This window comes from Camellia sinensis, chromosome 2 (genome assembly GCF_055761805.1).
Source record: "Camellia sinensis isolate YWXY chromosome 2, ASM5576180v1, whole genome shotgun sequence".
NCBI lineage: Eukaryota > Viridiplantae > Streptophyta > Magnoliopsida > Ericales > Theaceae > Camellia > Camellia sinensis.
In genome coordinates this window covers 104,292,433-104,314,921 of record NC_138962.1, presented here as the reverse complement: position 1 = coordinate 104,314,921, position 22,489 = coordinate 104,292,433, and the positions used below count along the sequence as shown (strand labels likewise).

The 22,489-nt window shown below is 35.3% G+C and overlaps 1 pseudogene across 1 annotated transcript in view; it reads right to left on the bottom strand.

Annotated features, from left to right (window-relative positions):
• Positions 1-22,489, bottom strand: part of LOC145789048 (nuclear pore complex protein NUP107-like) — a 53,725-nt pseudogene that overhangs the window by 2,147 nt on the left and 29,089 nt on the right. The window contains exons 15-22 of the transcript XR_014361466.1: positions 21,309-21,407; positions 21,018-21,204; positions 5,777-5,915; positions 5,486-5,676; positions 5,112-5,314; positions 1,980-2,121; positions 1,100-1,260; positions 777-893 (exon numbers count right to left, since the gene is read on the bottom strand). The product of XR_014361466.1 is annotated as a nuclear pore complex protein NUP107-like (transcript). The remainder of the gene's footprint in view (positions 1-776; positions 894-1,099; positions 1,261-1,979; positions 2,122-5,111; positions 5,315-5,485; positions 5,677-5,776; positions 5,916-21,017; positions 21,205-21,308; positions 21,408-22,489) is intronic.

Below are 22,489 nucleotides of genomic sequence, written 5' to 3'. Positions count from 1 at the left end.
CCACAAAAATATCACTGTATCAGCAGAGCATTATACAACTACTACTAAATCAGCCCCTCATAATTAAACCCTAAATCAACACCTCATAATTTACACACAAATCAACAAGTTCGTTCCTATCCAAGCTCCAAATTTGCATATCCAATATTCTCTAATAATAAAAATTCCTGGGCAAAACAAAACCAGATTATCAACAGAGTCAATGGTATTTAATTGTTGTATCAACCAAAATAACAGCAAGTTACAATACAAAAATGGATTGTTTGTGAGACCTATAAAATTCTCAAACTGATGAAAAATAAAATACCTTTTTATCTTTCAGGTGAATTTCTAACGTAGTAAGATTATGGGTTAATTACATTTTTATTCCCAAAATATGAGTAAATTGGAACAATTTTTATACATTGGGGAAACGATTGACACAATTAAACATTGAGGACCAAATTGAAACACTTTCATACATTAGGGGCCAAATTGGCACGATTGAAATATTGAGGACCAAAAATGTAATTAAGTCTAAAGATTATAGTAGGGCCCTAATCTTGGCAACTTTACCAGAAACCAAAAGCAAAATAATAATAATAAAAAAGGGTGGATGGACAAAATTTAGGAGGGCGACACTATTGCCAAGGCAAAATTATGTTGAATTGACAAAACTGCCATCCAAGTCAATTCTCCTGTTAGGGAAGGTCAATTGAGAAGAAGAATGAAAAGAGAAAATGCGATAATAGCCACCCCAAGCAAGTAAAGACTCCTTATCCAAATAATTATATTACCTGCAATTGCTGCTGACTAAATAAATGGAGAAACCCAGTTTCAGGCGATGCAACTAGTTCAATCAACTCATCATGGCTTTCAGGTGGATTGCCTAACTCCACGAGCGAAACAGAAACCTGTGAATTTAGTAAGAAACAAAAACTAAAAACTACTATTCTTTACTATAGATCCTTTGTTTCTCTTACAAATTTCCTTGAGATTGCAAAGGAAAAAATATATTATTTTTAAAAGGAAGAAATTGGCAAAATGGTAGAATGTTACATGATAAACCAACTAATTTGAAGAAACAAAAGGACTTCCGGCTTCCAGAAAACGACTTTACCTGCATACATCTAAGAATAACTCTTGGAATGCAACAGCTTCAGCAAAGGCCCCACACGATGTATGTAGCTAGGCCTTCCAGGGAACCATCTTTGCTTGAATAGCAAGCATCTAATCGTGAGATCTCCATTGTTACACCAGCTTGAAATCGAACAAACTCTCCTGCATTCATACATTATATAACCCAGAAGAAAGTCAATGTTGTTTTAAACAATGCACAACCTATAACTCGCTGCTCACATCTAGGTTTTGCATTGTGTTTACATCTCCATTTACTCAATACCATGTAAGGTAGGACATATGATGTCAAACAGCTCCTAGTAATTCCTGTTGGATGCCTTGTATTAGACTTGACCCAATCCGACATATAGAACCAAATTGTATTTCAGCAAATTTAGACAAGGACCTGAAGGTATTGGCCAATTTTTGACAGAAGAGCCAACAATCCAACTGCCAATATCCTTTTTTCAAGCAACGTGCAGAAAGGACCAAGAAACTTTTGTAGACTTTCAAATTAGCATGTTCGAATATATCTCCCGTCATCCTTTGTATTTTAGTTACTTGTAAATTCTACTCAACACATAACATGGCATGATTTTTTTGGAAACAAAAAAGTATTGAATTAAAGCCACAAGCTTGCAACTATGTATACATGTTCATATAAGCATATAACAAGCTTCTATTTTTCCAAGGTGTATTTGGATGTCCACTAGAATTTGATTAGTTCTATTGCACATCATGTGGAATCTGAAGTAAAAGTTGATCGCCTAAAAAATTGAGCCAGCAAGTAAAATAGGAGTCTTCAACCAATTCCAGTTATCAGATTTAAGGTCCAAAATAATGAATTTTTAAAGGATAATGCAGTTACAACCATTCCTTACCTTTAAAGCCAGCAGCAGTCACTGTAGCAAGAATACCACCATCATTAAGTTCATGTGGACCAAGTCCATCACCGTCTGTTGCCAAGCAGCGAAGAACAACCTCAATGCAGTAATTGTTTGTTGATGAGACAGAGACGCTCACCTTCCCGTCAAGGAAAAATGTCAAGAGACAAAAGGTGTATATATATATATATATATATATAGAGAGAGAGAGAGAGACCTAACTTAAAAAGCTTATGTGATTAAAAATAGTTTGGCAGAAGCAAATTTTACATATTACATAATTATATTCTACATCACCTCATCAAACTACGTAGCTTATACAGGACTAGTATCAAGTGATTCATAAACAAATCAACTGATATGTAATGGTATTGTTTCAGGAACTAAAAGGTTTAATTTGAGTTGTTGTCAAAGCTTTTAAAGGTGAATGCGTAACTCGAGGGAATTTTTTTTTTTTTTTAATTGGCACCGGGTGTCCGGATTAAAGCCCGACTAATTCCCAGGGGGTGCACAGGCCAACAAGGAGTTTTCCGCAAGTGGACCACAGTTAATTCAAGGGTTTTCCTCCAATTCGATGGCTCCAAGGAATTGTTAGCACCTAAGATGTTTCGATCCCTGAACCTTGGAAAGAGCACACCCCCAAGACCCAAGGCCTTGCCACCAGGCCAATCCCTTGGGGTTTAACTCGAGGGGAGGCGTAACCCTTAAGGTGTTGATGCATAAGCATTCAAAATTTAAATTTTAATATTTAGTTATTAAACAATATTTTAAATTACTAAATAAACAAATAAAACTATTAAAATATAAAAGTGTAAATACTTTTCTCCTTAGGGCATTAAACATTTCACTGTAGAGAAGGAAACTTGCCTTCTTTAAAAGTGAAATTAACATTCTCAGCTTTAGTGATTGAACTTCTCACTTGAACATTAACTATGTTTTTTCTTGATTGATCATTTCCTCTTATAGAATATCGTTGCAACAATGGTTCTTTTTTTTATTTTTTTTATTTATTTATTTTTTTATGTTTGTTTCATCTACTAGACTATGTTTAACAAGAGTCTAGGGGAACTTCTTCATATGCCCTCATATGCTTATGATGTACAAGGCTCACCTAAGGTGTATGCCATAGATTGTGATGCGCAACCCTTTGGGAAGAATAGTCTAAAAATTGAAGCCTTAATACGTTTTACCTTAGCCTCAAGGCAAGGTGAACATTAGGGTGAGCCTCAGTAAAGCCTTTTAATAGTTTGGTTGTGGTATGAAACCCAAGAAGTAAGGATACACACAACACAGCAAGTTCCAAATAATTAGGATACAACCACAGTTGAGTCATGGCTCTAATTATATATTTAATATGAAATTAAAAAAAAAAAAAAAATTATTCATTTTTTTACATAGCAAAATTTGAATTTACTAGATGAAAATAATAAAAAATAGTTCATGTTCTACTTATAAATGTTGAAAAGAATTAGGAAGAGAACTTAATGTTTTCCTTTTAGAAGTCACAATTCACAAACAATTTTGAAGTTGTAAACGTTCAGGGTTCTAAATATTAAAAACCCAAATGATTGACAAATATATAAATCCATACTGCTAATTATTCTTTGAACTTTTCAAAAAACCACAGGTTCACACTTTATACATCATATTCTATGAAGCAAGAACACTTCATCTGACCTAACAGATCAGTGTCCAACATGCCTGGGACACAAACATGTTCGGAGACATGGCAACACATGTTGGACACACCCTCTCCTGTGTGTGTCCCATTTTTTTCACTTTTTTTGGTTCTTGGACACACCTCTGACATTCTCCGGATGTGTGTCCCTTTCTGGAACAATCCTTGGACACGATGATGACCCCAAAAAAAAAAAATTACTGCTTTTGTTCATGCAGCCTGCAGGAACACTAGATCTATGATTCAAAGAAAAAGTGGAACTAATCGTGCTAGCATAACTAGCAAAAGAAAAAGAAACGTACTTACCTAGGTTCAGCTTCGTCTTCTTCAACAAATCTTTAATTTTTTATTAGGGTTTGTAATCTTTACATCTCACCAAATGGGCTAGGCTGTAATACTCTATTTTTTGTTGGTATGTTGTACACCTATTATGGGATTTGTTGGGTGTTTTATTCTACACTTCCATCGATCCAATTCAGTATGCAAGGCTTTGTATTTGGATCTTAGTTGCACGAAGCGGGGGCGAGGGAGAGAGAGCATATAGAAGTTTCTGAGGTTGGGAATGCCTATGGAAGCGTGTATATATTTCATATATTAAATGTATAAATACATTCTAACAATTAATTTTCTACATAGACATAAATTATGTATTAAAATATGAATAAGAATTTGTGATTGATGTCAATTATAAATTGTTTTTGTCGAGTATGAATACACATTATATAAATAGAAAGTACTATCATTAGTTTTAGTTACTTTTCTTTTGTTTCTTTGATATTTGTATGTTTTTGGTTACTATCTCAGTTGAGAGCGAGTTTCTTTCTTGACGGAAGGGAGTTTCTTACTTGGGAGCACAGAAACACGTTTCTCAATAAGAAGCGTCACCTAAGTAGAAGTTTTCTGCTACTAAGATTTGGATATCAAGCCCAACATTTCAAAGGATGATACGTGGAAAAAAAGATATTGCAAACAAAAAAATAAATAAATAGTTTATTGTTAAATAAAAACATATCCAATAAAAACGAAAAAAACATAAAACTCAATATGAATTTAGTATTTTAGAAATTCATAAATATTGTAATATATATGGCATATAAAATATATAAAAATGTCTTTTTCATGCGTCCATCAACATGTCGTGTCTCGCTTTTTTGAAAATCGTTGTGTTGGCAAATCCGAATCATGTTGTATATTTGTCATATGTCAAGTGTCTATATAATAGATGGACCTAATCAGGGATATAGTAGTGACCTTCGGAAAATAGTGCACCTTAACACATTACCAGACCATCCCACTTAAAATAATGCAATCAAATTTGGCATATAGATCCTTAAGGCACAATGAAGCACAAAAGTGTAAAGCTATCCTCAAAGTACAAAAAAACTAATATACCATTTCATTTGGCTCCCATCCCTCTGAATCATATGACAGGATGAAAGGAAGCAAAATACCATGAGCTGGCGATTTAATACAACTTCCTCGCTTACTGAAGAATAAAGGGCACTCACTAGTGCTGCACACAAGGTGGCATCTGAGCACATACATTCACCAGAAGGCAGACAAAGCATTGCAATGGTATGCAATTCTAGGAACAAAGGTTCTACTGATTCATAAACATGATCTTCAGCGGGAACCAACCATGGATTTTCTTTTCCTAGAAAATAAAATATATCAATTAATTCAAACCTGAAAGCTTACAAGTGGAAGAACATAAAATGATGTGACCAAGTCAACTATCCATAATAAAAACTATACAAATAAACATGGTGGCTAATCCAAAGATCTCTACGTGCAATGTTTGTAGCATATAGGTAAATCAACTCACTTAAGAGCAGCGAAAATGATGAATTTAGTGTTTCCTTAGCTGCTGCAATCACTCTTTGCTTTTCCTCGGCTGACAATTCAAGGGGACAAACTTCCCACATTCTCTAACTCAACTTTCAGCCAGTTGTGATGAGTCACATCACAGGAGTAGTACTCACTCTAATTTAATGAAACATTGTACAAACTTGCAGTCTTACAAGTGATAATATATCAAGGCCAAAAGAAAAGCATAAACAACATTGAGTGCAATGAACAAATACAGATCTAAATACACCATACCCGGTCCTGGAACTCTCTTCCTCAGTAGAAAGAAGAGTTCAGTTGGCTGTTTCAAAGGTTCAACAAGAAAACTTAGCAATGTGTGGGCACCTATGGGCACTGCGGGCACCCTCCACATGGAAATAAGAGCAAACTCCCTGAACAGTATGTTGCTACAATAACAATGAAATATCAGTATTTAGCAAGCCAACAAGATGAAAACAAGAAAATAGGTAGGTAAGAAAAATAGTAAAGTAATTAGTCAAAGCGCATATAAGAATAATGCAAGAACAGACCACAGTAGCAGACAATGGGAGAAACTAGATGATAGAGCTTAATCAAAGGAACAAGAAATCATGTTCAGAACCCAGAAGCACCAGCATTAAAGACAATATCACAAATGTAATTGCTTCCAATTTTAAATCATGTAAAGAATAAAAAATAAAAATAAAAAATCACTTTGTCCTCATCATTCACTGAAAAAGGGCATTTTTTACATGATTTGTGGACATGTATACAAGTATTGAATGTCAATACTGGAACCAAATGTACGATATGGAAAACCCCACAATTCAAGACACGGGGAAAAGGACTCATATTTGCATTCATCTAAGTTCCATTATGTAACGATTCAGAATTTTTCCCTCCGCTCAAGCGGGGGAATTGACGCTCGAGCGGACTTGAGAGGTTCCCAACACTTTTGCAGACGGCCCGAAATTCTGAGAGTTGTGAATTCCCGCTCGAGCGTGGGAGTGGTCGCTCGAGCGGACGGCTTTGTTGGTCTATGCGCACTCGAGCGTGGGAAGCGACGCTCGAGCGTGAAAAGTGAGATTGCCTTTGACATTTTTATTAGTGTATTTGGGACCTCCTTATTTTATTTTGGGGTATTAATTGAAGTGGTAACATAATGGTAAAGTAATAGTGAACCAAAAATTTAATTCGGATAATTTTTCCTATGAACAGCCGTCACTCTTTTGCTCTTTTCTTTTTCCACACTTTGAATTTGGATGTGAGACTAGAACCATTGGAAAGCTTATTTCCAGAGCTTCAATTTGGACACAAGAACGACCTAAAACGGAGTCCAGATGAGAGAGTTATACCCGTTTGAAGTTTTCATATCTGTGCGGGAAGCAAGTACGCTCGAGCGTGGAAAGCGACACTCGAGCGGACTGCATGAATTCAGCAAGTTTAAAGGGGCTTTTCTAGATCATTCCTTGCATTTTCATCCCCCCTCTTCATTCCTCTCACCCTAGGTCCGAAAACCCTAGGGTTTTGATCCCAAATACTCACCATTCTTCTAAGTTTTGGCCAATATCACTCACCAAGAAGTGAAGAAGCTTGAAAATCATCATGTTCTACCGATTGGAATTTCGAAATTGTGGAGGAATCTCATCAAAGCTTGCTCTTTTGCTCGATTCTTGAGGTTGGGGTTCTAGTTCTCTTCAATACTTACACTAATAGATAGATTTGTGGTATTTTCATTATATAAATGCAAAATCTCCATTTTTGAGCATATAATGTATATCATGAGAATTGGGGATTTAGGGTTTGAGATGTTGGGGTTCAATTGATGGGTTAGTATGGTAGATTATGAACTTTAGGTGTATAATCAAGAGGGAAATTGGAATTAAAAGTAGTGGTTTAAGAAGTTTGAATTTTTGTTGAAAATCTTAATTTTTTTTGAAAACCCTAAGTTGATTCATTATAATAATTAATGATTTTGCCCAAATTGAAAGTAGAATCATGAAATTGGTAGGTTGAATTATATATGTACAAGTTTAATTGGATTTTGGAGATGTTTCAAAATTATGTTAAAAATTAGCGATTGAACTCTTATTATGGACATTGTAAATCATGCTATAACGTGAAAGGAAGATTGGGGAAATGATTTATTAATGATATGGATGACATAAACTTGGTTGTGGAATGTTGAAATGAAACTCAAGAATTTATCTTGAATTATGTTGAATTGCAAATACTTAGTTGCAGGAATCGTGCAACTAGGTGGCGAATCGCGATTCCGCGTTTCCTAGAAAAAAAACGTGTAAGAATCGCGTTTCTATGGAGAGAGAAACGCGATCCAGTCCAAGATGGGATCGTAAAGGGGGAAGGGAGAGAGAGAGAGAAACCTGGTCTCATTGTCGCCTTCTCCTTCGACATCGATGTCGACCTTCGACATCGCCTAGACCTTCGACATCGACCTTCGACGTCGACTTTGCCTTCGATCTACTCTCGCCTCGCGATCTGCTCGCGTTCGATCTTCTCGACATCGCCTTCCCTCTTCTTCTTCTTCTTCTTCTTCTTCTTCTTCTTCTTCTCTCTCTCTCTCTCTCTCTCTCTCTCTCTCGTCGATTTGTGTTCTGTTCTGTCTCCCCCCTCCCATTTTTAACATATAATAAATATAATAAATAATATAATTTGTTATATAATAATAAATCACTTAGAAAATATGAGGAAGAAGAACTCCGAAAATATGAGGAAGAAGGAATATATTTCTGTTATATTCAAAACTTCTTATTTTACAAGACCAAATGACACTCCTTATATAGGAGATATTACAAACATCATTATAACCCATTATATGCCACTTACATATTATATATTACCACTATCATATTATATACATGTCACTATCTACCACCAACACCACTATCATATTCTATACATGCCACTATCTACCACCAACACCACTATCATATTCTATACATGCCACTATCTACCACCAACACCACTATCATATTGTATGCATTAACACAAATTTCCAGCACTCCCCCTCAAGCTGGTTTGAAGATATCTTCCATAGCCAGCTTGCTAGTCAGCTTATCAAATTGCTTCTTGTGTAGTCCCTTCGTTAGCACATCAGCTAATTGTTCACCTGTTGGAAGGTAGGTCATACAGATTATGCCAGCATTGATTTTCTCCTTGATGAAATGTTTATCCACTTCTATATCTTTTGTGCGATCATGTAGAACTGGATTAGAGCTATAGATATAGCTGCTTTGTTGTCACAATAGACCTTCATAGGTGTCGGGTGAGAAAGCTTTAATTCTTCAAGAATTCTTTTAATCCACATTACTTCACAGATTCCATGGGCAACAGCTCTGAACTCTGCTTCTGCACTACTTCTAGCTACCACATTCTGTTTTTTACTCCGCCATGTAACTAGGTTCCCACCTACAAAGGAGCAGTATCCGGATGTTGATCTCCTGTCCGTAACACTTCCTGCCCAATCTGCATCTGTGTATACTTCAACTTGAAGATGTCCATGTTTCTTGAACAGTAAGCCTCTCCCTGGAGCTCCTTTCAAATATCTTAAGATCTTATAAACGGCCTCAAAGTGCTCTGCCCCTGGTGAGTGCATGAACTGACTTACCATGCTGACTGCAAAGGCAATATCAGGCCGCGTATGAGACAAGTAAATCAATTTCCCGACAAGTCGCTGATATTGTTCCCTCTCTTTGACTTCTTCAGCCTTAGCAGCTTGTAACTTCAAGTTAGGCTCGATCGGAGTCTCCACCATCTTACAACCAAGCATACCTGTTTCTCCAAGGAGATCAAGAACATATTTTCTCTGATTAACGAATATACCTTCCTTGGATCTTGCAAATTCCATTCCGAGGAAATACTTGAGGGCTCCCAGATCCTTAATGTGAAATTCTTTTGCGAGTTTCTCTTTGAGGGCTGCTAACTCTGCTTCATCATTACCAGTTAAAATGATGTCATCAACATAAACAATCAAAATTGCAATTTTACTGTTTTTTGAATGTTTATAAAATATTGTGTGATCTGCTTGACTCTGCGAGAAGCCACAACTGATAACTGCCTTCCCAAAGCGTTCAAACCACGCTCTTGGTGATTGTTTGAGTCCGTATAATGACTTGTTCAATCTGCATACTCTGTCGCTTCCAAGTCTCTGCTCAAATCCCGGCGGTAGGCTCATGAACACCTCCTCTTCAAGATCACCATTGAGAAATGCATTCTTAATGTCAAGTTGATGTAGAGGCCAATCTGAATTTACTGCAAGAGATAACAGTACTCTGATGGAATTTATTTTAGCAACAGGAGCAAACGTCTCCTGATAGTCGATCCCATAAGTTTGAGTGAAGCCTTTAGCCACCAATCTCGCCTTGTATCTCTCAACGCTTCCATCTGCGTTACATTTTATCGTAAACACCCATTTACACCCAACTGTTTTCTTGTCTTTGGGTAGATCAACTATCTCCCAAGTACCACTTCTCCTTAAAGCATTCATCTCCTCCATGACTGCTAATTTCCAATTCGGATCATCCAATGCTTCTTGTATATTTCTTGGAACAAACAAGTGTGAAATCCTAGATGTGAAAGCTCTATGGTTTTTAGACAGTCTTTGATAGGAGAGGTAATTTGCAATAGGATGTTTAATGCAATTTCGGACACCTTTCCTAATTGCTATAGGAACATCAAGGTCGGAAATAGAAGGAATAGGATTACCTAAAATTTCGATGCCAGAACTCGGGTGGACATTCGGGTCATTAGAATGGACATTCAGGTCATTATTCCTCAGATGAAATCGCTTCCTAGTATAAACCTGAAGCTCAGGATTTAGATCATTTTGTAGTACTTCTCCCCCTAAACAAGAATCTTCTTGACTAGGCACCATAGAACTTGGTTCTCCTAAGTGATCATTATCAGACAGATGTGGTTTTTGTGTAGGATAAATGACATTGGGGAGCGGGATAGAAATATCCCAAAAACGGTCTTCTACTCCACTTGTCTCCCCCTGAAGAGAAGTGTTGGGGAAATAGGATTTTGTTTCCACAAATGACACATCCATACTCACATGAAATTTCTTGGTTTAAGGATCGAAACACTTATACCCCTTTTTGTTTGAGGAATAACCCAAAAAAACACATTTTATAGCACGGGGGTCAAGTTTTGAACGAAATTGACTAGGAACATGAACATAGGCAGTACATCCAAAAACTTTGGCGGGTAAATCAGAAAACAACCTCGTGTCAGGAAAAAAGCTGAGACAATCGAAAGGTGTTTTGTATGTTAACACCTTTGTAGGCATCCTGTTTATCAAATAAGAGGCTGTTAAAATTGCTTCACCCCATAAATATTTAGGAACATGCATGTAAAACATTATAGCACGTGCAACTTCAAGTAGATGTTTATTTTTTCGTTCTGCAATGCCATTTTGTTGAGGGGTATCCCGACATGTAGATTGATGAAAAATCCCTTTTTTTTCCAAAAACTCACCCAACTGCTCATTGAAATATTCTGTTCCATTATCAGAATGTAAAATACCAATTTTGGTTTGAAATTGGTTTTCAATCATATTGTAAAAATTTGTGAATAAATTTTTCACGTCAGATTTTTTATTCATCAAATAAATCCAACATAAGCGGGTATGGTCATCAATAAATGTAACAAACCATCTTTTACCAGAAAGAGTAGTGATTTTAGAAGGGCCCCAAACATCACTATGAATCAAATAAAAAGGTTTGGAAGCCTGGTAAGGTTTTGGCAAATAAGTAGAGCGATGAAATTTTGCAAAAATGCAACTTTCACAATGAAAAGAAGAACAATCAATCCCTTTAAATAATTCTGGAAATAAATGTTTCAGATAAAGAAAACTAGGATGTCCTAGCCTATAGTGCCATAGCATTATTTTTTCTCGAACAGAGATTGAACTAGTACTATTAAAGCTCTGAGTTTTTTTATTACTAACAGGTACTTCATCAAAGTAGTAAAGACCTTCAAGCATCCTAGCACGCCCAATCATCATCCCGAGTTCTGGTCCTGAAATTCACAATGGGATTCAAAAAATGTAACACGACAATTAGAATCCTTAGATAGTTTACTGACAGACAAAAGGTTACAGGCTAAGTTGGGGACGTGAAGAACAGCATTGAGATTAATTTTCTCAGTTAGTTTAATAAATCTTTTTCCTGCAATAGGTGAAAAACTACCATCGGCTATTCTGATTTTGTCATGACCAGAACAAGGGGAATAGGTACTAAATAAATGGGAAAAACTAGTCATGTGATCGAAGGCACCGGAATCTATGATCCACGGAGAGAAGTTTAGGCAAGAGAAGGCTTTAGGATTTCTACCTGTTTGTGCCAACAAAACACTAGGAGTACCGGATGAGGAGTTGGATTTTATCAGCTTTAAGAGTTGATCAATCTGCTCTTTGTTGAAGGGACCTGAATCGGCTTCATTAGCGGTAGGAAAGCCACGATTCTTCTCTCCTTGTTTGCTGCTTTTCCAGTTGACAGGTTTGCCATGGATCTTCCAACACGTTTCGCGTGTATGGCGAGGCTTGTTGCAAAAATCACACCAGACCCATGGCTTATCATCAAACCTGCGCTGGTAATTTGCAGCCTTGTTGGCCGCAGCATCGCTAATTAAAGCAGAAATTTCAATTGATTCACCAGTACCTTTTTTCTTAAGCATGACGCTCCTTCGGCTCTCTTCCCTTCTGACTTCGGCAAATACTTCGCCAATGGATGGGAGAGGAGGTCTGCCAATAATTCTTCCTCGCACTTCATCGAACTCAATGTTGAGGCCGGCAAGAAACTTGTAAATACGGCTGTCTTCCACAGTTTTCTTGTGGTGGTTGCAGTCGTCAACCGATTTCCATTCGTATGTGTTGAAGATGTCAAGATCCTGCCACAACCTTTTCAACGAATTGAAATATTTGGTGACGGAATCATCTCCTTGACGAATCTCTCCCAACTTCAAAGTTAATTCGAAAACTTGAGATTGATTTCCTAGGTCAGAATACATCTGACTAACATTATCCCACAATTCTTGTGCAGTAGGATAGCACATGTAATTAGAGCTTATATCCTCCTCCATGGAATTGACCAACCATGTCATAACCATGGAGTTTTCAGCGTCCCAACTGTCGAACAGCGGATCATTAACAGCAGGAGCCTTCTTGTCACCAGTGATGTAACCGATCTTTCCTTGCCCACGGATATACATCCGGACAGATTGTGACCAGCGGAGAAAATTATCACCATTTAGGCGGATGGTGGTGATTTGGACAGAGTGAGAGTTGGACGTTTTCACCGGAATGGCAGCGGCAGGGGTTGAAGTGGTTTCGGACGTGACTTCCGACATGGCTATGACGGTTTTAGGGCTGCTGCGTTTTTTGTTGCTCTGATACCAACTTAGAAAATATGAGGAAGAAGAACTCCGAAAATATGAGGAAGAAGGAATATATTTCTGTTATATTCAAAACTTCTTATTTTACAAGACCAAATGACACTCCTTATATAGGAGATATTACAAACATCATTATAACCCATTATATGCCACTTACATATTATATATTACCACTATCATATTATATACATGCCACTATCTACCACCAACACCACTATCATATTCTATACATGCCACTATCTACCACCAACACCACTATCATATTCTATACATGCCACTATCTACCACCAACACTACTATCATATTGTATGCATTAACACAAATTTCCAGCAAAATCTAATTAAATCAAATATAATAAAAAATATCAAATCAAATCTATAAAACAAATCATCCAATTTTTATCTTTTATTTATTTTAACATGTTTTATTATTCTTTATTTGTTATATTTTTTATTTATAATATTAATCAATTAAAAATAAAAATAATTATATAAATAAATTAAAAATATTATCAATAAAAATAATACCAAGATAAAAATAATAAATATATTTAAAAATAACTTTTTAACTCACCTTTATATAATAAACATATTTTAAAAATAACTACTAAAATATATATATATATATATTACGGCTCCCCGAGGCGCTCCCAACCTAAGGAGCTTCTTTTGGCTCACGCTTCTCCGCTCCCGCTCCCGCTCCCGCCCCCGCTCCCGCTCCCGCTTCGTGCAACTAAGTGCAAATAGTGTTGATGAACTAAGTAATGTTGACTTTTGTTGAATTATGTTGTGTTGAATAATGTTGAATTGAATGGTGTTAGACTATGATGAATTGTGTTTGCATTATGTGAATTGTGTTGAGTTGAGTTGTGTTGGGTGTATTGAGTTTGGATTGAGTTGTGTTGGGTTGTGTGGAGTTTGAGTTGTGTTGTGTTGGGTGCGTGGAGTTTGGGTTGAGTTGTGTCGGGTGGTGTTGTGTTGGAACCCGCGCAGGGAGTTGAAAATGGTTTTTAAAAATTGAGAGAAAGGTTTTTGGGGACCCATGTCCCGCTGTATAGTAGCTGGCAAATGTGGGCGTGATTTTGGATTAAAGGTGCCCAATTGCCCTGTCTAGGCTTATCGCTGAACGAATGTGGGAAAATGTTTTTGAGTGTCCACACAGTCCCGCCGTATAGTAGCCGGCGAAAGTGGAAAAATAATTGTTTTGGGTGTCCACACAGTCCTGCCGTATGGTAGCCGGCAAAAGTAGAAAAACGGATGGTTTTTGAAAATGTTTTGGGTGCCCACATCCCGCCGTATAGTAGTCGGCAAATGTGGCGATGGTTTTCAAAAGTTGAAAAATGGTTATGGAAAAATATGATTTTTGGGAAAAAATATGATTTTTGGAAGAAAATGGCTTTTGAGAAAAAGGTTTTTGGGAGTTCACTTCCCGCCGTATAGTAGCCGGCGAAAGGTGAAAAGTGTTATGGATTGGGTGCCCGCTATCCTGCCGTAGTAAGTCGGCAAAAGGTGGATTGTGTTGATATATGTGTTAAGTTGTTGATGCTATTGTGACTTGTGATGAATTTGTGAAATTGTAAGTTGATGTGTATATTGATATAAAGAGGAAATGTATATAGAAATGGTTGCAATGTATGGAACCAAAAAAAAAATGGGTAAGGGAATTATGGATTGGTAATGGTGAACTTAATGAATTAGTGGTGACAATAAAAGTAACTTACGAGCGTTGTTCTATAACTAAATGAAAGACTGAATTGAAAGGGGGTCTATTAATCATGTATTATCTTGAATTGAAATTTCGAGAGTGTAAATAACGGAGTGATTTGGGTATAGGAGAATTGTTAATAAATTAAAATGGGAACTTGAACTTGAATTTATGGAGTTCTAAATAAATATAATGAGTAGAATGGAAGAATGAAAGAAAAAGAGAAACATTAAAAATGGGAATTAAATAAGAAATATTTTGGGAATTGGTTAATAACTTTTAAATGATATAGTTTCTTAAATATGTTTGTTTCACATGGAACCATGGTTTTCCAAAGTTAACGGATGATTTTAATGGCTGAAGGTTTTCTTAAAAGTGTTTAAATAGTTTTTAAGAAAATGGTACTCTACCTATGATAATTTGAAATTATAAAATGTCACCCTACTATATGGTATCATCCTGCATGCATGATCATTTATATCTGTGTGTTTGCAATTGACTTAAAACTATGAGACTCCTATTGGGCATTAGTGCTCACCCCTGTTGTTTTTATTTTTTTACAGGAAGAAAGTGTGGAATCTGTGATTGAAGAGTTAAAAAGTCCAAGTGTCGTTTATATGTAATTTCATTGCAGATGTAATGGATCTTGTAACTGTATTATATTTATTTGTAACATCTCAGTAGGAGATTGGCATGTATCATTGTTAGCAATGTATTCATTGAGAGAGAGAGAATATGTATCACTGTATTTCTATTACTCAAGGGTAATGGATGTTTGTTTTTAAAAATAAAAATAAAAAAAAATAGACCTAAATTAAAGGCTTTGGTAATGATTTCGAGTAATTAAAATTTGGGGCGTGACACATTACCCTTGTACTAAATACACTTCTGTAACTTAGTAGACATCAGATGGATAAAGAAAATTTATAACTGGGTGAGGCCAAAGGCAGTTAGCTGGTGTTGGTTCGACCTATTGAAAGTATTAGGAGAAAGTCAAATTTAAGTATAACTGTATGGGTGCGAAGGAAATTACCTAGTGTTGATTTCTCCAATATGGGGAACAGATTGAATTAGGAACAAATCTCACATTTGGCGTATGTACAAACACAACCTGTTGTAATTTTTCAACAAAGTGACTATCCTCATGCCTAAACCTTCATACTCAACACTTGATAACCCACATTTATCCATAAATTGGAAGAGCCATTCACATTGATTATGTTTGTGCAATCTATGAAGCATCAACACTTCAAAACAAGTGCCATAGCCATGTTGGACATGCAAGCCTGGCGGGGACACATATAGGACATGCCACATGCTGCGACCCCTTATTTAATTAATTTATTTTCAGGGGATACATGTGAACACTTCGGGGACACATAGGACACGCGGCGTGTCCCCTTATTTATTTTCAAAACAAGTGCTTTTTATGAATGTTGGACGTTTATCTTTTTTTCTTAGATTTAAATACTTAATAGATCATTTATAAAAAAAAAAAAAAAAAAAATTAAAAAAAGACATAACTGGTAAGTGTTAATTTTTAAAAAAAAAATTCTTCAGAGAATTAGTGTTAGATTTTGTTAATTTTGATTGTTTGTAGATTTAATATTAATCTACATAGGAAACAAAAATATATCAAAAAATATTTTATTGTTGAGTCACCACCATGTCTGTGTTCCATTTTTTCAGATCACCATATCCCGTATCCCATGTCCATGTTCATGCTTCTTAGAGTGCAATTAAGCATATAAACAAAAATAAAAGATAGGGATCATTCCGAAGTATTTACAATTCATTTAAAGCTTCAATAATTACTTAAGTACATGGGCTTACGGACCACTTGTTTCCAAGTTAACTCTGGGGGTATGCAGAAAAGCCTCTTTTTGAGCATTGTGTTTTATTTTTTAACTCAACTTCCAGTTGCAGCCAATAAAGCACCAATAGGAGGGGGGGGAAAAAAAAGAATTTCACTCTAATGGACGCATCCTTTGAAGACTCGAGAACTCCTAGGCTGCTTCAAGTGACAGGAAAGGAAATGAAGGGAAAACCATTTTCTTTTACTGTCATGTACACGTGTTCAATTGTTACAAGAAAATGTACGTTCCACCATAACTATTTTCTTTAAGGAACTAGTTTTCCTTGAATCCTTTCCTATAAAAAGTACAGGATTCAGCATCGTGGTGAAGTTAAAATTATTAACTTCTGCACCTAGGTATTTCTCTTTCGTAAACCCTAACTTTTCTAGAAAACTAAAGACTCCCTCAGTCTCTCTTCACTCTATAGGTCACTCACACTCTATTTTTTCTTCTCTCCATTGGAGTCTAAGAAATATTCTCCCTCTCACTCTCCCTCTCTCTCTCTCTCTCTCTCTCTCTCTCTCTCATCTCTGCTTCTCTCTCTTTTCCCTCCCATCTTCAATCTTCCTCCCCTCTTTAATGGTGGTGGTGACAATGGCGGACAAGGGTGATCGTGACGGTGAGCATTGGCGTGGTGGTTGCAGATGCGGCTGAGATGAGCAATGGCGGTATTCTCTCTCTCTCTCTCTCCCAATTTCTTCCTCCACTCTCTCTTGCAAAGATCTGTAAATATATATATACAAGTTTAAAAAGGCCCGTGCTATTATCACAGTATGTTTAAGTTTTGTATTTTGATAATTTTTTAAAAATTAAAATATTGTTCTATGAAATTAAATAGAATAAATCATTGAATATATGATAGAATTATGTAGATTTGTATATATTATTTTTTGATTTGTTATACACCTAGTGATGTAGACTCCAATTCTATTACCATATCATTTTAGGTGAATTTATGAGTCTTTAATATTTCTTCTGAATTTATAAAAAAAAATTAGTGTATAGTTTTTCTCGACAAATATATATAAAACAAATACTAAGATAATCCTCCCATCAAAAAAAAAAAACTACTAAGATAATTCAATAAACTAATAAAGAAGCAGAAGAAAATACATATATATACAAATGACAAATTTTATTAATACATAAATCATACTCGCATAACAAATGACCAATTTTATTAATAAGTAAATTAATAATTTTTAATGATATGAAAAATATTTTTCAGTTGAACATTTTGTTAATAAATAAATCATTAAGTCAATTAACAATTTTAATGATATGAGAAATATTTTCAATAAACAATTTTGATAATTTATTATTGCATAAGAGAATTTTTTTTTTTTTCCCCGAGTATTGTGTTAAATTAAAATTTATAACAAACGATAGTAGCAATTTCTAGTATTATAGGACCGATTCATATTTTAAACAAACCTTATGTATGTGTGTATTTGTAATTTGTTAAAAAATAAAAGATTTATGTTTCATATTTGACCAAGAATGTTTGTATAATTACAGAAAAACCTGTTTCATAATTGACCAAGAAAGTTTACGTAATTATGGAAAAAAACTATTGCATAATTGACTAAGAATGCATAATTACAAAAAAACCTTCACTCAACATATATTACAGTATGTTTAAGTTTTGTATTTTGATAATTTTTTAAAAATTATAATATTGTTCTATGAAATTAAATAGAATAAATCATTAGATAGATGATAGAATTATGTGGTATGATATGTATCATTTTTTAATTTGCTATACACCTAATAATGTAAACTCCAATTCTATTACCATATCATTTTAGGTGAATTTATGAGTCTTTTAACATTTCTTCCAAATTTATAAAAAAAAATAAAAAATAAAAAAAATATGGTTTATAGTTTTTGTCAACAGATAACTATAAAACAAATATTAAGATAATTCTTCCACCTAAAAAAACTACTAAGATAATTCACTGAACTAATGAAGAAGCAGAAGAAAATATATATATACACAAAGGACTAATTTTATTAATACATAAATCATACTCGCATAACAAACGACCAATTTTATTAATAAGTAAATTAACAATTTTCAATGATATGAAAAATATTTTTCAGTTAAACCGTTTTGTTAATAAATAAATCATTAAGTCAATTAACAGCTTTTGATGATATGAGAAATATTTTTCAATAAACAATTTTGACAATTTATTATCGCATAGGAGAATTTTTTTTTTCCCCCTAAGTATTGTGTTAAATTAAAATTTATAACAAACGATAGTTGTAATTTCTAGTATTATAAGACCGATTCATATTTTAAACAAACCTTATGGGTGTTTGTAATTTGTTAAAAAATAAAATATTTATGTTTCATAATTGACCGAGAATGTTTGCGTAATTACGAAAAAACCTGTTTCATAATTGACCAAGAATATTTGCGTAATTACGAAAAAACCTGTTGCATAATTAACCAAGAATGTTTGCATAATTACAAAAAAACCTTCACTCAACATATAGACCACTATTAGAAAATTATTCAAAATGAAAGGGTAAAATCGGAAAAAAAAGACGAACCTCAAGCAATTATGCAGTTCTTATATATACAGATATAAATATACAAGTTTTAAGATGTATTGTTTTGAAATTTGAATTTCATTTTTTATAAAAAAAATTCTACCCTTTCTCTACCTTTGTTGGATCTTCAAAATCGACTAAACTGACAATCAAACCAAGGTCTATGATTCAGTTGATTTTGAACAATATGTCGATCGATAACGGGCGGGCAACTGATTTCCTCACCCAATGGTGTCGGTTCGGCCGACAAGCTAAGGGTACCCGACCCAACCCAACCCAACCCAACTCAACTCGTGAACACTCGTAGTTAATATAGCGTGTGTACAAGGGACAAAAGAAGACTCACAATTCCACCAGCCGTGGGTTATGGGACTTGAAATTTTGGTCAAGCAATACCACAAAACGGATTTTGACGTTGTGAGTACTTATACCACCCCAACATGTGGCGAGCCCTACAAGCACCACGACATTATCACCACACCTCTACATGACAAAGCTCGAAGACCCGACAATGTCCTCACAAGACAAATTGAGGTTGTATGCCTAGCTTAAGTAGGGACATATACACACCAAGTATGGATGCTTAGCTCACTAGAGCACATGCCGCCCCAATAGGCAAGCACTCCAAAGTGAATGAGTCAAAGTATGAAGAGCATGATGCATGGTTGGGAGCATATGTGGCAAAGCCAAGTTCACTACTTAGCCATAACCTACTTGATAACACCATGGCTCTAGCGCACCCAGCTTGCCTAGAGCCTATGTTGACCATTGTTCTTTGTACCTCATTCTTACTAGGAACACTCAAGAATGACTATCTCGACCCAGTCAACATAACCTAGTCCTCGGCTTGCCTATGTCTCCCTTATGAACTCCCTATGTCTCCCTAGGCACTCACTGCTCAAGGGTTCATCAAGGTTGCCTAGCTACCCTAAGAAAACAACTCCACCTTGACTAGGCTTAACGAGAGGGGACGTTGACCTTTCACTCTCGCCTGCTACAGGCCTTGATACACCTCCCAAGATATCATACCTACCCATGCAACTCCTATGATGGCTTAAACAGTGAGTAATTTAGGCTTTCACAGTTAAATTAAAAGCTAATAGGTATAGGAAGGGATTAAAGTTGATTTGGGAGTGATTGGATAGGGCTTTGAGGTTGAAAAGTGCATTTTTTGAGGGGTTGTAAATAGTAACCCGATATTAATAACTAGGGTATGTGCGCAAAGAAGAAGAAAGAGAAGAAGAAGATGAGTTTAGGAATCAATCCTAAAATCCCTTAGTTATTATTGGGTTACTAAGAAAGCTTTCTTAGTTATTATCAAACCCTAATGGATTTTGGAGCTTTCATAGTCCATAAGAAAGCTTCAAAGCACTGAAATATTTTTAATATATCAACTCCATTAAATTATAAGCATTAGATGCCTTTATATAGAACTAGAAGACTTCCTAAACTAACTAGAACCAAAAAAGAAAACTACTAAAACTACTTTTGACTTCCAAAACCAATTTAAGACCAAATAAGAAGCATAAATAAAAAACCAATTAAATAATTGGATCCACAAGACAACTCATGGGCTACCGCTACAGCCCTTGTCACCAAATTTGAAATTACTAAAATACCTCTGACTTCAAAATACTAGAAAACAAAAAAAATAATCATAAAATTAGACTCTAATAATACTATAAATATAATTATATAAGATTCCTATAAGTTTCTCTTTGAAATCATGCCAATGTCTAAATATCATCGCTTCTTTGAATTTAGGCTTCCTTGAGCCTCTTATATTCTGCATCACCACCTCTGATGATACCTAATACCTAACACCTACAGACTTGAGTTGGTAGATGTATGTTGATTGACCTCTCTAACATTTGAGACAATCCTCACTCTTTTCCGATTTTTGTGCGTGTAGAAAGTGTCCATGTAAATAGAAGAGACATGTTGCAATTTTTATGGGAGCGATACAAATAGAAGTACTTGCATATCAAATATATATACCTGTGTAACAGTGCTCGAAGGAGAAGTTTGGCACTAGAAGCCTGAGCATCATTAATAGTGGAGGTAGGTGTAAAGCAGAGCCATTGTACAACCATAGCCTTTTGAAGACTGCAACCGATGTTGCTCAGCAACATCAGATGATTTATCATATTTTCCAGGTCTGATTTCCCGAAATCTAGACAGAACCCTGTTAGAGTAGATTGCAAATGAACTCCCCAGTTATGAAAATAATACTATTCAATTCAACCTGTCTCAAACAATAAAATTGAGCTCAAGGAAATAGATAAAAACCTGTCAACAATTTCTTCGAAACTGCCTTTCGAATCATCTCCAGGAGAAAATGGTAAGTACTCAATAGCAGAAAGGAAGATTTTATATTTGACATGCACACTGGCCAAAGAAAAAGCAACAAGTCACCACATTAAACAAACTCACAACTTCATATTTAAGAATCTTATAATCTTTCTGTGTATCCAGGATAGTTGGTAGCACAGCATGCTCCCTCCCAGTTCTACATACAATTTGTTGTTTTTCTTGGAAAGGGAAATTAGAAGCATGTTTATCATGAACATAAGTGATCATGTGAGAACTTCTGTCACACAGCTAGTGGGACATTTTACAGCAAATGAACAAAGAGAACAGTTATGAAACTGTTCACAGTACAGTACCCATAGGCCAATGAAATAAAGAAGCCAAGGCTCCTCATTTTGAAAGAAACAACCATACACCTCTTTAGTGACAACATGGATAATCTTACTAACATGGTTTAGTTGAGAAAACCTGGGCACAGTAACAATATCATTGTATTCCCCTTTGTACTGCAATTATATCTGTTTTTACAGAATATATCTATCAATATATAACAATACAAATGCAAATAAACAAGTTGAACAGATGAACTTCAGCGATATCTTAACATATGTAGTTTTATCTTCTTTTTTTCCTTTTCTTTTGCTACACTACCTCACATAGCTTGCAATACCTACAGAAGACTAAATGTACAATATTTTGCAAACATAATAAGCATGTTTAAAAACAAAAAATACCTACAAACCTACGTAAACCATATGCATAAAAAAAAATCCCATTTTGTTAATATATATGGAGGACAGAGGACCATTACAAAGACCAATACTGTTTTCTTTCGAACTATAGTATTTTATAGAAAATCTTTTCTTTTAGTAACACATCTGAAAAAAAATACTCAGTCCTGGGTTGAAATTACCACCTCCAACTATATGGCCGTCTTCAGTTTTATTTAGGGTGAATTACAATACAGGGTGTAGGACCAAAAAAAATTTAACAAAACACAGTTCTGATTGGCTGCAACTCAAACATTGGGGAGTTGCACCCCTCCACTTTGTGTTAAAAAAAAAATTTCTGTCCCACTGTTCGGTGATTCCCCCAAAAATAAATAGTGAAGCACAATTGAGGCACCTGTAAATTGTGCACAAGCCTAAAGAAGCATCAAC